At 31.9% G+C, this 9,959-nt stretch overlaps 1 long non-coding RNA gene across 1 annotated transcript; it reads right to left on the reverse strand.

Annotated features, from left to right (window-relative positions):
• Positions 1-1,330: 1,330 nt before the first annotated feature.
• Positions 1,331-5,600, reverse strand: LOC148875080 (uncharacterized). Its single transcript, XR_016101391.1, has 3 exons — positions 5,472-5,600; positions 5,299-5,368; positions 1,331-1,574 (listed from the first exon to the last, which is right to left on the reverse strand). It is a non-coding gene; the product is annotated as an uncharacterized LOC148875080 (long non-coding RNA).
• Positions 5,601-9,959: the final 4,359 nt, after the last annotated feature.

Raw genomic sequence — 9,959 nt, forward strand, 5'->3', positions numbered from 1 at the left:
ATTCATAGCAAAAATAAACCAAATTTATGCTCAACCCATTTCCACTCCCATGAATTCATACCAATGCAAATGAAATTTATAGTGGCAACCAAACACAACCTAATGACAAAGGAATGGTAGGGGTGGCAATTTGAGTTGTCGTGTCATGTCAAGTATGAGTATTCAGATATATGGGTCGATAAAAACACGACACAATTAATTAATCTGTTAATTTTTTAAATATGAACACCACTTGTTTATTACACATGTAATAGTAATACAACATGACACACATAATATCAGTTAAAATATTTAACCTATTTAATTTTATACTAAGTGACACATATATAACCCAAATTAACACAAAATCAATACGAATAATCTATTTAAGTTAAAAAATAAATAGGTTTAAATAATAAAATAAGCATTTAATCATCCATTTTTTATACAAATTCATAAAAACCATTCAATTTCATCCAAATATATACACATTATCTAATAATTAAATCTTTGAGTCATAAAGATTATTTTTGAGTTAAGTGGGTCAATCCAAAATTAATATATTTATCAATTATATTAAATGAGTTGACACAATTTTGACAAGAACTAGAGTAAAATAAATCCAAACACACAAAGTTCGAGTCATGTTCACATGCATATAGTGTAAAATATTTCCAGCCCTATTATAAGCTGATTTGATTCACTAAAATACAATACATGTCATTAACATACAGGATTTGCTCATAATAAATTGACGAATTAATATATACTTAATTGATATCGACAACAATGGCTTCAGCATAGTGAATACTTGTAGATATGTGAATTTATAAGCCAAATAAGTGGATTTAATTTAGATGATAGCTTTTACAAGTTAATATGGACTTAATTTCTAAATATGACTTAATGGCCCAAGGATCCAAGTGTATTAAGTCCAATATGGCCATTGTCCTATTGTTATAAGGTGATCCCATTGATAAATCCACTAACTCCTACATAATGGTGCATGTATGGAAGTTAACTCTAACCCAACACCCCACTCATATGGGATTGGTTAGCAAAGTGGCTGACGTGATAGTCTTAGTCCTTGGTTATAAATAGCAATGCCTAGAGAGAAAGAGCCATCGTTTTTTCACAAACACACTACAAGAAGCTCTCAGACATCAACACTAAAAATTGCAAGCAACCACAAGTTCCTATAAACTCCAGCAACTACAAGATCAAGACAGAAGAAAGAAGGGAAAAGTTTCTTCATTCTCTACAACACACTTAGATTCAAGCTCTCTCAAGAAAATCAAGTCATCACGAAAGGGCCTTTCTTAGAGAAACATCATTTACAGCCGATCAAATGCGAAGCCCGGAGTAAAGAAATATACATCAAACCTCTAAAAACACCAAAATTAAGGAAATCTACATCAATACTTCAAGAAATATGAGAAACACGGCAGCGGCCCTCATCTTTACTAAATTCAACCCTTAATCAGAAGTTGCTCACATAATCAAATAACTGAATTTGTATCAATAATACTGGAAAAGCATTGATTCCTGATACCATACACTATCTTGATAGCTGATAGGTGCCACGCTCTCCTTTGCTATAAATACATGCAAAGAGAGAAAAAATGTAAACAATGGTGGAATAGAAAGAGGAGAAAGAAGCTCTTGTTATTACTGGAAATTTGAAAAAGAAAGAAGGAAAATCTGGAGACCTCTTAGAATCCGATCTACCCACGTTCTCCAAACCATTATTTCCATATAGGCTGATTCAAAAAATCACAGTTCGATCAATTATGTGAAATCCGCTTCCCACTTCTATTCAATATCGAGCTTTCCTTACAAAACACGTTCCTCCTATCTTCATCAACGGTGTGACGTGGAATAGGCTGCTGAGTGGTAGTTTGGGATTGATGGAAAAGGGGGAGAGAGAGAATTAAGGAGAGTTTAGTATGGGGGTTTTGTTGCAAGGAGAATCATGGTGACATAGAATGTTTTGCTATATATAATACTAGTGGGGACCTATGTGATGTACAGTAAAATCTGAAAGATTTAATAATTTTATTTAATATTAATTAATATTAAATTAATAATCAAAATTTATTGTTAATTAACTAAAAGTATTTAAAGTTATTATTAATATTTAAAATTTTAATAATTGTATTTTCATTTAATATTGATTTATAAAAAATAATTGTTGTTAATTTAATATGAATAAAAATTTTTAATAAATTCAGTTTTATTAATAATTTATAGTAATTTTAATCATTGTTGTTATTTTTATTATTTTTAAATGAAATTTTGATTAACTTTAAATAAATAAAAATAATTACAAAACTAACATTTTATTAATTTCACTAATAATTAAAAATTATATAGGAATGAAAACGGAGTGGGTTCAAGGCAAGGCACCCTATCTATGTCCCTGCCCCATAGTCAAGACACTCTACCCCATTCCCATCTCGTCCCCATTGCCAGGCGGGTTCAAGCCAAGGCAACCATGCCTCAATGTCGGGCGAGTTCAAGGGCAAGGCACCCCACTCTTCATAAAGGATAGGGAATCCTCGAATTTTCCCACCTCGTCCTCAGTATTGGATGAGCTCAAATAAATGTTAAATCGGGTCATGCTAGGCTAAGCCTTGGGCCAGACCAGGCCAAGCTACGAGAGGTACATTTAAAAAAAAATTTGAAAAAGATGTTTAAATTTTTATTTCATATGATTTTTGATGTATACAATTGTTTATATATACAATTAAACCTATTCATGGGCTAGGTAGCCCAACTGCCCGGCTCAGCCTGACCCGTTATTTTTCAGGCTTGGACTAAATTTTAGGCTTGTGGGCATGAGCTCAGGCTTTCTCAAATAAGCCCAACCCGATACTATTACATATATAAAAAAGTACTTATGATTTCTAGCTTGGGTATTTTTTAATAATTTTTGGTATTTTTAATAATAAAATACTATTAATTGTATTTTAGTATTTTAATTATTTTTGGTAAATAACCTTATTCATATAAAATATTGTTATTTTTCACTATTTTTTAATTATTTTTAGTATTTTAATTATGTTTAGGTTTTTTTGAATTTTACGAATTTAATTAATTGTTGGTATTTTAAAACTATCAATTAATATTTTTATATTTAAATTTCTTGATTTCATTAGTGTTTATTAAGTTGGATTTTTAAGTGGAATTAAAACACATTTTTAATATTCACTAAGTTTTGTTAATATTTATTTTTAGTGAAAGTTTACTGAATTTTTAAATTAATAATTTTTTGATTGTTTAACCTCAACCTATTTATATTATTTGATTTATATCATGGTTTTTGAAACCAAACCGTACTAGAAAAATTGGGAATCAATCAGGTGACCGGTTCCATTTTACCCCAAAACCGTTACTTCGCCAAAAATCATTGATTTGGTCAGCAAACCACTAACCCAGCGGTCAAATCGTTTGAACTGTCCAATAGTTTTGGCAATTTTTTGTTTTTTTGTCAAAATGGGTCATCTATTCAATTCGAACAGTCAGACCATTCAACCCAGAAACCGAACCTCTGATTGGTTCGTTGTCCGATTCGGTTTTAAAAACCTTGATTTATATTATTATTATTCTCTCTCTCTCTCTCTCTCTCTCTTAAATGTAATAACAGCATGCATTAAAATAAGAAGCCTTGGAAAACCCAAAGGTCTCTCTCTCTTAAACGCCTTTTAAATGTAATGATAGCATGCATTAAAATAAGAGGCCTTGAAAAACCCAAAGGTCTCTCTCTATTAGTATACAACTTTATTAATCTATATTACTGTTTCATAGTTTTAAAACAAAAGAAATTAAGAAAAAATACAAAAAATAGAGAAAATAGATAAATAGCTTCTTTCAAAAGAGAGACATGCTGACATGTATATATATATATATATATATATATGGAATTGTTTGGAATTTAAATATTAATTACTTTTTAATAATAATTTTAATTTTAGTTTTATTTTATATTAACATTATTTTGGAATAGAAATAAACTGATATTTTATTATTTTCTATTAAATACTAATTTTGTTTAATAAATCTTATTGAACTTTATTTAATAATATATTAATAAAATTTGTTTTTATTAATTATTGCTTGATTAATATTTTATTAAATGTTATCAATTTTATTAGTTCTTGTAAGTATATTAATTATGAAGTTAGATTTTTTTGAAGCACTAATTTTTATTAATAAAAACATTTTTTATTAAATAAACTGCATTGATTCTAATGGAAATTAATTTTATATGAAAAAATTAATTTTAAAACCATGGAGCATGGATCATGGATTTTGTTTAATTGACTCAAACATGGAGCATGGATTTGAAAGCCGTTTGGATCGAAGTACGGACCGGTCTGTCCAATAGAAAGTTAGAAACCCATTTACATGGATTGACAACGGGTGAACAATACATGTTTACTTTGTCGTCCTTACTCGAATGTCTAAACGGTCTATTCGCAACCAATTACTTCCAATCGCCCAAGCCCAATTAATCGGAAAATGGCCAGTGGCCATTCTGAACGAAATCTCGGCAAGTTTTATTGTCGTTCCAGTCATTGGTTGGCTTGTAAAGAACCGAAGAGAATTGAGAAGTGAGAAAAGGGACGTTAATAAAAAGGAAAGTAGAAACTCCTACTTTGTCTAAGTAAAAATCCTAACAGGCAGATATCTAGAAACTCATCTCTATGGTTCTAATGGAACTACCAACACCGACAACAATCTATTCATCTCCAATTGGGTAGGCTATCCTCAAGTCCTCATTACGATCTATTCATCCATCGTGGACAGATTGTGTCAGGTTACATTTGCAGGGAAATTTTCATCTTCGTTTCTCCAACTAAGGTAAGTCGTTTCGGGGATGCTGTTCTGTCGATAGTTGTTCTTGTATCATTGCCAGGTGACCAAAGACAGCTCTTAAAGGCCTAGATGGTGCTGTGCATCTAAAATCTACCATTGCAGCAGCTATATATTGTATGTTACATCCGACTTCCACTTAGAAAAATAGAGAATAAAGATTTGAACTACTACTAACTAAAGAAAAGAGATAATGAATAGCACAAAACTGGGTCTGGCTGCAACTGAAGAGACTTGGTTTCTCAAACCAAAGCAATGAACTGTTGAGATGAAGAATGCAATGCATAAAATAGAGATGAAAAATGATATTAGAAGAAATAGATGAACTGTTTGAGATGGTTTCTCAAACATTAAAATAAAATGATATTTCACGGATAGGTAGAGGGAGAATGGGGTGGAGCCCTGTTTTTCCATCTAAATGTGATTTTCGAACAGAGAGTTTACCTGAAACCAAGGTTTGTGTTATGGATTATGGTACATGAACTGAGTTGTTGCTGCCACTAGCTTGAATAACCTGTTCATGTAAAACATTAAAAGATCTTCGTCATTCATGGATAGGTTGAAAGGGACAATGGGGCGGAGCCCCTGTTTTGGTATCCAAGAGAAAGACTTCAAACCTGAACGCAGTCTTTGTGTATGTTTCTTGTACCTCCATGTCCAAGATGTGTAGTTCCTCATATACATATCAGAGGAAAAGCTTTGTACTTTGCCTATCTTGAAGAACGACTGGAGCTTTGATAGTGAAATCAAAGCTTTGAGCTAGAGCCTCTATCTTGGAGAATGGCTAATAAAACCCAATCTATTTGCAAAATCCAAATGAATTCAGGAAATGAAAAAAAAAAAAAAAATCAAAATAAAGAATTGGAATTGGAAGAAGGATTGGCACGTCCAAACGTCTGGCATTCCAACTTATTACTATTAAAGAGGGTGGGAGACGTCTTGGAAGTCTAAACGTCTCTTGCCTTTCATTGGATTTGATCACAGTTACCTAGAATTAAAAAGAAAAAAATTAAAAAAAACAAAAAATTAGAAAGGGGGCTTTTAAGAAGGAGAGACGTGCTGACATGGCATATCCACGTATCTATCTATCTAGATATGTGGAATTAAGCATGGTGACCAAATTGCAAGTTAAAGTTAATGGGCTTTTAAAGAGCCAGGATACTTATAAACACCTTACCACAAAATTTCATCAAAACGTATCCCCCATTTAATCCTTCGTCACATTAAGATTTTAATTTGGGCTATCTCATTGGTCAAGATATTCATTTCTTAAATACCCTTAATCATATCACTTATGGACCAATCAAACCCCACCAAATGATTCGAGAGACCAATACCTTTAGAAACCACATTGCAACACTTGATTTTTGCTCAATTCATTGTCGAAGCCCCAATTTACCCCAAACACCTGATCAAACCATTCTGATCCTTCCGAAGTACCTAAAAATCCCGAACACCGTCATCAAACCTAGGGCCTCCTAAAATATTTACCCCTAAAATTTCAACCCAAGATTCCCCTCTATTTATTCTTTTATTAAACCAAGATTCCCTTTCGAACCCTCTCGTTAGTCTGAATCACCCACAACCCAAATCTCCTTGATCCTAACACCTCTAAATCAATTAGACCATACAATTGAACTTTAAACACACCAAAAACATCTACTCATAAATTTTCAACCTAAAATTCCCCCATTTGCCTCATCATAGAACAAATATTTCATTTCAGATGCTCTCATTGACTCAAATTTCTATGATTTTTGCCTCCAAGATGAATCAAATGTTTCCATAAGATCCTAGACACCCTAAAAATCCTACTAACAAAAACTAAGCCTAAAATACCTTTGTTTTCCCTTCTATTAAACTGAGATTTCATTTCAAAGCTCCGCATTGACTAGATTAACTCCTTTATGAATCTGCTCGGTCTCGGCATAATTGGGCCAATCTGACCCTACCAATCAACCTATAATGCTCAAAAATACCACCCTCCCAAATTTCAACAAAAAATTCTCTCACTTCCCCCTCTATCACACCAAGATTTTGTTCCAAAATTAATAAATTAATCGAATCACTACCCCTCTAGATCTGCCAAAACCGAGCCTATTTAGGCTAATCTAACCCAACTAATAGATTCAAAGTGCCTAAAAACCCCACTTTAGATACTCAAATTCATCTCCACCCTTCATTTTTTAACCCAAAATACCATCCATTAGATTAGAATTTTGCTTTGCCCTCCTTAGACATGAATTGACTAAAATACCCCTGAACTTACCAAAATTACCAAAATACCTAAAATAAATAAATAAATAAATAACTACCATAATTAAATACAATATTTTTTAACAATAGTTTTGTTATTAATTATGGTTGAATTACCCCATTACAACTTGGGTGATTAGGGTTCAAATCTTGAAAGCAACCTCTCTATGTGCATAAGTAAGGCTGCACACACCTCTCTATATGTCCATGAAATACATCCTCCTCAACATATTTGACAATTATTAAGTTGATAGAATTTGCAAAAGAAAAGGTTGGTTTATCAATTAATCACACGATACCCAATTTTTTTATGTCGTGTGTATTCTATTTTTTTATCCTTGAGTATATATATTTAAAGAATTCAGATCAAACAAATGATCGAATTCACGTAATGGGAGACCTTTTATATCCCTACCAAGTGAAGGGGAGTTAGACAAACACAACCTCTTAAGTTTTAATGACTTCAGTTGATGCATTCCAATAGTAATTAAGGATTTTGAAGTATTGATCAAATCCATAACATATTATTATGGAACAGTGGACCCCCGCTGATGCTGTTCGATCCAAGCTATAGCCAAGGTGGATACGTAGCAGATGATACTGCTAACTTGGATGAAGACGAGGTGGAAGGATAAGGTTGTATTCTTTGGATGCATGGTCGTTAATGTACAAACAATAAAAGAAACCAGAGGCTTTTGTCCTAGTTCCCACAGACAATGTCAATTTGATGCTGTCCAATTTAAGCTATAACCAAGATGGATACTCAGTAGATGATCCTACCAACTTTGACAAAGCCAATGTGGAAAGATGAGGTTGTGAACCGAGCAGATCTGCAAGCAAAACAATATCAGAGGCCTGATGATGTAGTTCCCAGGGAAAGCACTCTGACACTCAAGTCAGTAATGGATGATGAGATCAGTAGAATTGAGTTGTTAAGGGCGAGCTGGTCCAAGCTGAGGAGGAGGTTGGAGAGTAAGAGAACAAGAGATCGTGAAAGAGATAAAAGATCAAGTAATGAGAGAGCTAAAGATACCGGAACTTGGGGAAGAGACCACCCACCTGGACATGCTCCTTGCAGGGTTTTAGGGAAGAGACCACCCACGAAGGTCTTCGGGAGGCTCCATCTTGCCCCGTGGGGGTGTCTATCCGTAAAGGATCACATTGGCACTTATCCTTGAGGAATTATGCTTCCTCCAGTTTTCACTTGTAGGATTGCCCATTGTTCTTGGTATGCGGCGCACTAATCTATTAACATTACCCAAGGAAGTTGGATGAGCCCAAGACATGGCGATGTTCCACGTGGCACCTTCAATTGACTGGGGCGACCCAAACACCCGAATCTCTTGAAAATTTGTGTATACACACAAGAGAATGGCATCCAACAGCATCTCTCTCTATATATATAGATACTAAAATTGGTTGTGCCATGTCAGCAGCGAGACATTTGAACTTTCAAAGCATCTCTCGTAGGTTTTTGTTTGGACTTCCAAAGCATCTCTCGCAGGTTTTAGTTTCAAACCTTAGGTATTCCAAACATATGAGATCGTCTTATCTCTCTCTTTTTCTTCTTCAAGTTTGCTGAGATTGTTGCGTAGACAGTTCCAGATAGTTGCAGAGTTAGTTCCAAATATATGAGATCGCCTTCTTTTTTCCTTTATGTTTGGTTTTTCTTCTCCTTATTCCAACTCTCAAACCAATTATTTTTTGTTATAGAATTAGTTTGAGAATAGTTTTGCAAGGTTTTCTTCGTTGGTTGCAGAGTTAGTTTCTTTAGGCGCGTTTTGATGTTAAAATTTGGTTCAAGTTCGGTTCTGGCGTTAAAGTTGTAGCAAAAATGAATTAGGTATGATTTCTTCAATATATAATATTATTTTGTGTTAAAATTGACAAAAATTGTTTTTGACATCCAAACCAGTTCATTATAAGTCAATAATAATAAATAAATAAACATAAAATAGAAAAAAATAAATCGGGTTGTTGCGGGACCCGTTTCGAATAACCACTTGGACCCTATAGGTCTGAACCGTGTAATACATGGGTTGCTTAATATGTTAGCAACCCGTATACTACTATAAGGATTGCTTTTTATTCATTTTAATAATAATAATAATAATAATAATAATATACTAATAACAATAGTAATAATATTATACAAATAATATATTAAACTAATACTAAGAATAATAGTTAAAAATATTTTTTTTGCAATTAATAACGAAAATTATTTGTAAAAGTTAGGGAAATTTATTAGTTTTGTGCAATTCTAGAAAATTATTTAATATTATAATTAAATTAGAATAAATAATTTTCACAAAACTCAACAAAAGTCCAATAAATTAAATTAATAATAATTTTCAATAAATTTTCAAAATTAAAAAAATTAAATAAATTTTCCAAAATTTTGGAAAATAAAAGATAAATTAGTCTACTTTTGAATAATTACAGTATTATTAATTAATTAACAATATTTATTAAAAAATAGTAATTCTAATAAATACCATATTTTTAATAATTACAGTATTATTAATTTATTTACAACATTTATTAAAATAATGTATGTATTAATTACCGATATTTTATTAAGTAACAATTTAAACTATTTATTAATAAAATCATCAGTATTTAATTACAGTATTTTCATAAATACTGATAATTAATTATGGTATTTATTTACTTATCTAATGTATTCTTACTGAAACCAAATGCACATTATTTTTGTAGTGAAAATTAATGAAAAATGACTAATATGCAAAAAAAAAAATGCTGAAAATAGAGAAAATTACAGAGTAATATTGAAAAATACCAAAAATATAGTATTTTACTACAAAATTCTTTGAAAATTATTGAAA

This window comes from Nelumbo lutea, chromosome 1 (genome assembly GCF_056320005.1).
Source record: "Nelumbo lutea isolate HS-2025 chromosome 1, American lotus-T2T, whole genome shotgun sequence".
In the NCBI taxonomy this organism is placed as follows: domain Eukaryota; kingdom Viridiplantae; phylum Streptophyta; class Magnoliopsida; order Proteales; family Nelumbonaceae; genus Nelumbo; species Nelumbo lutea.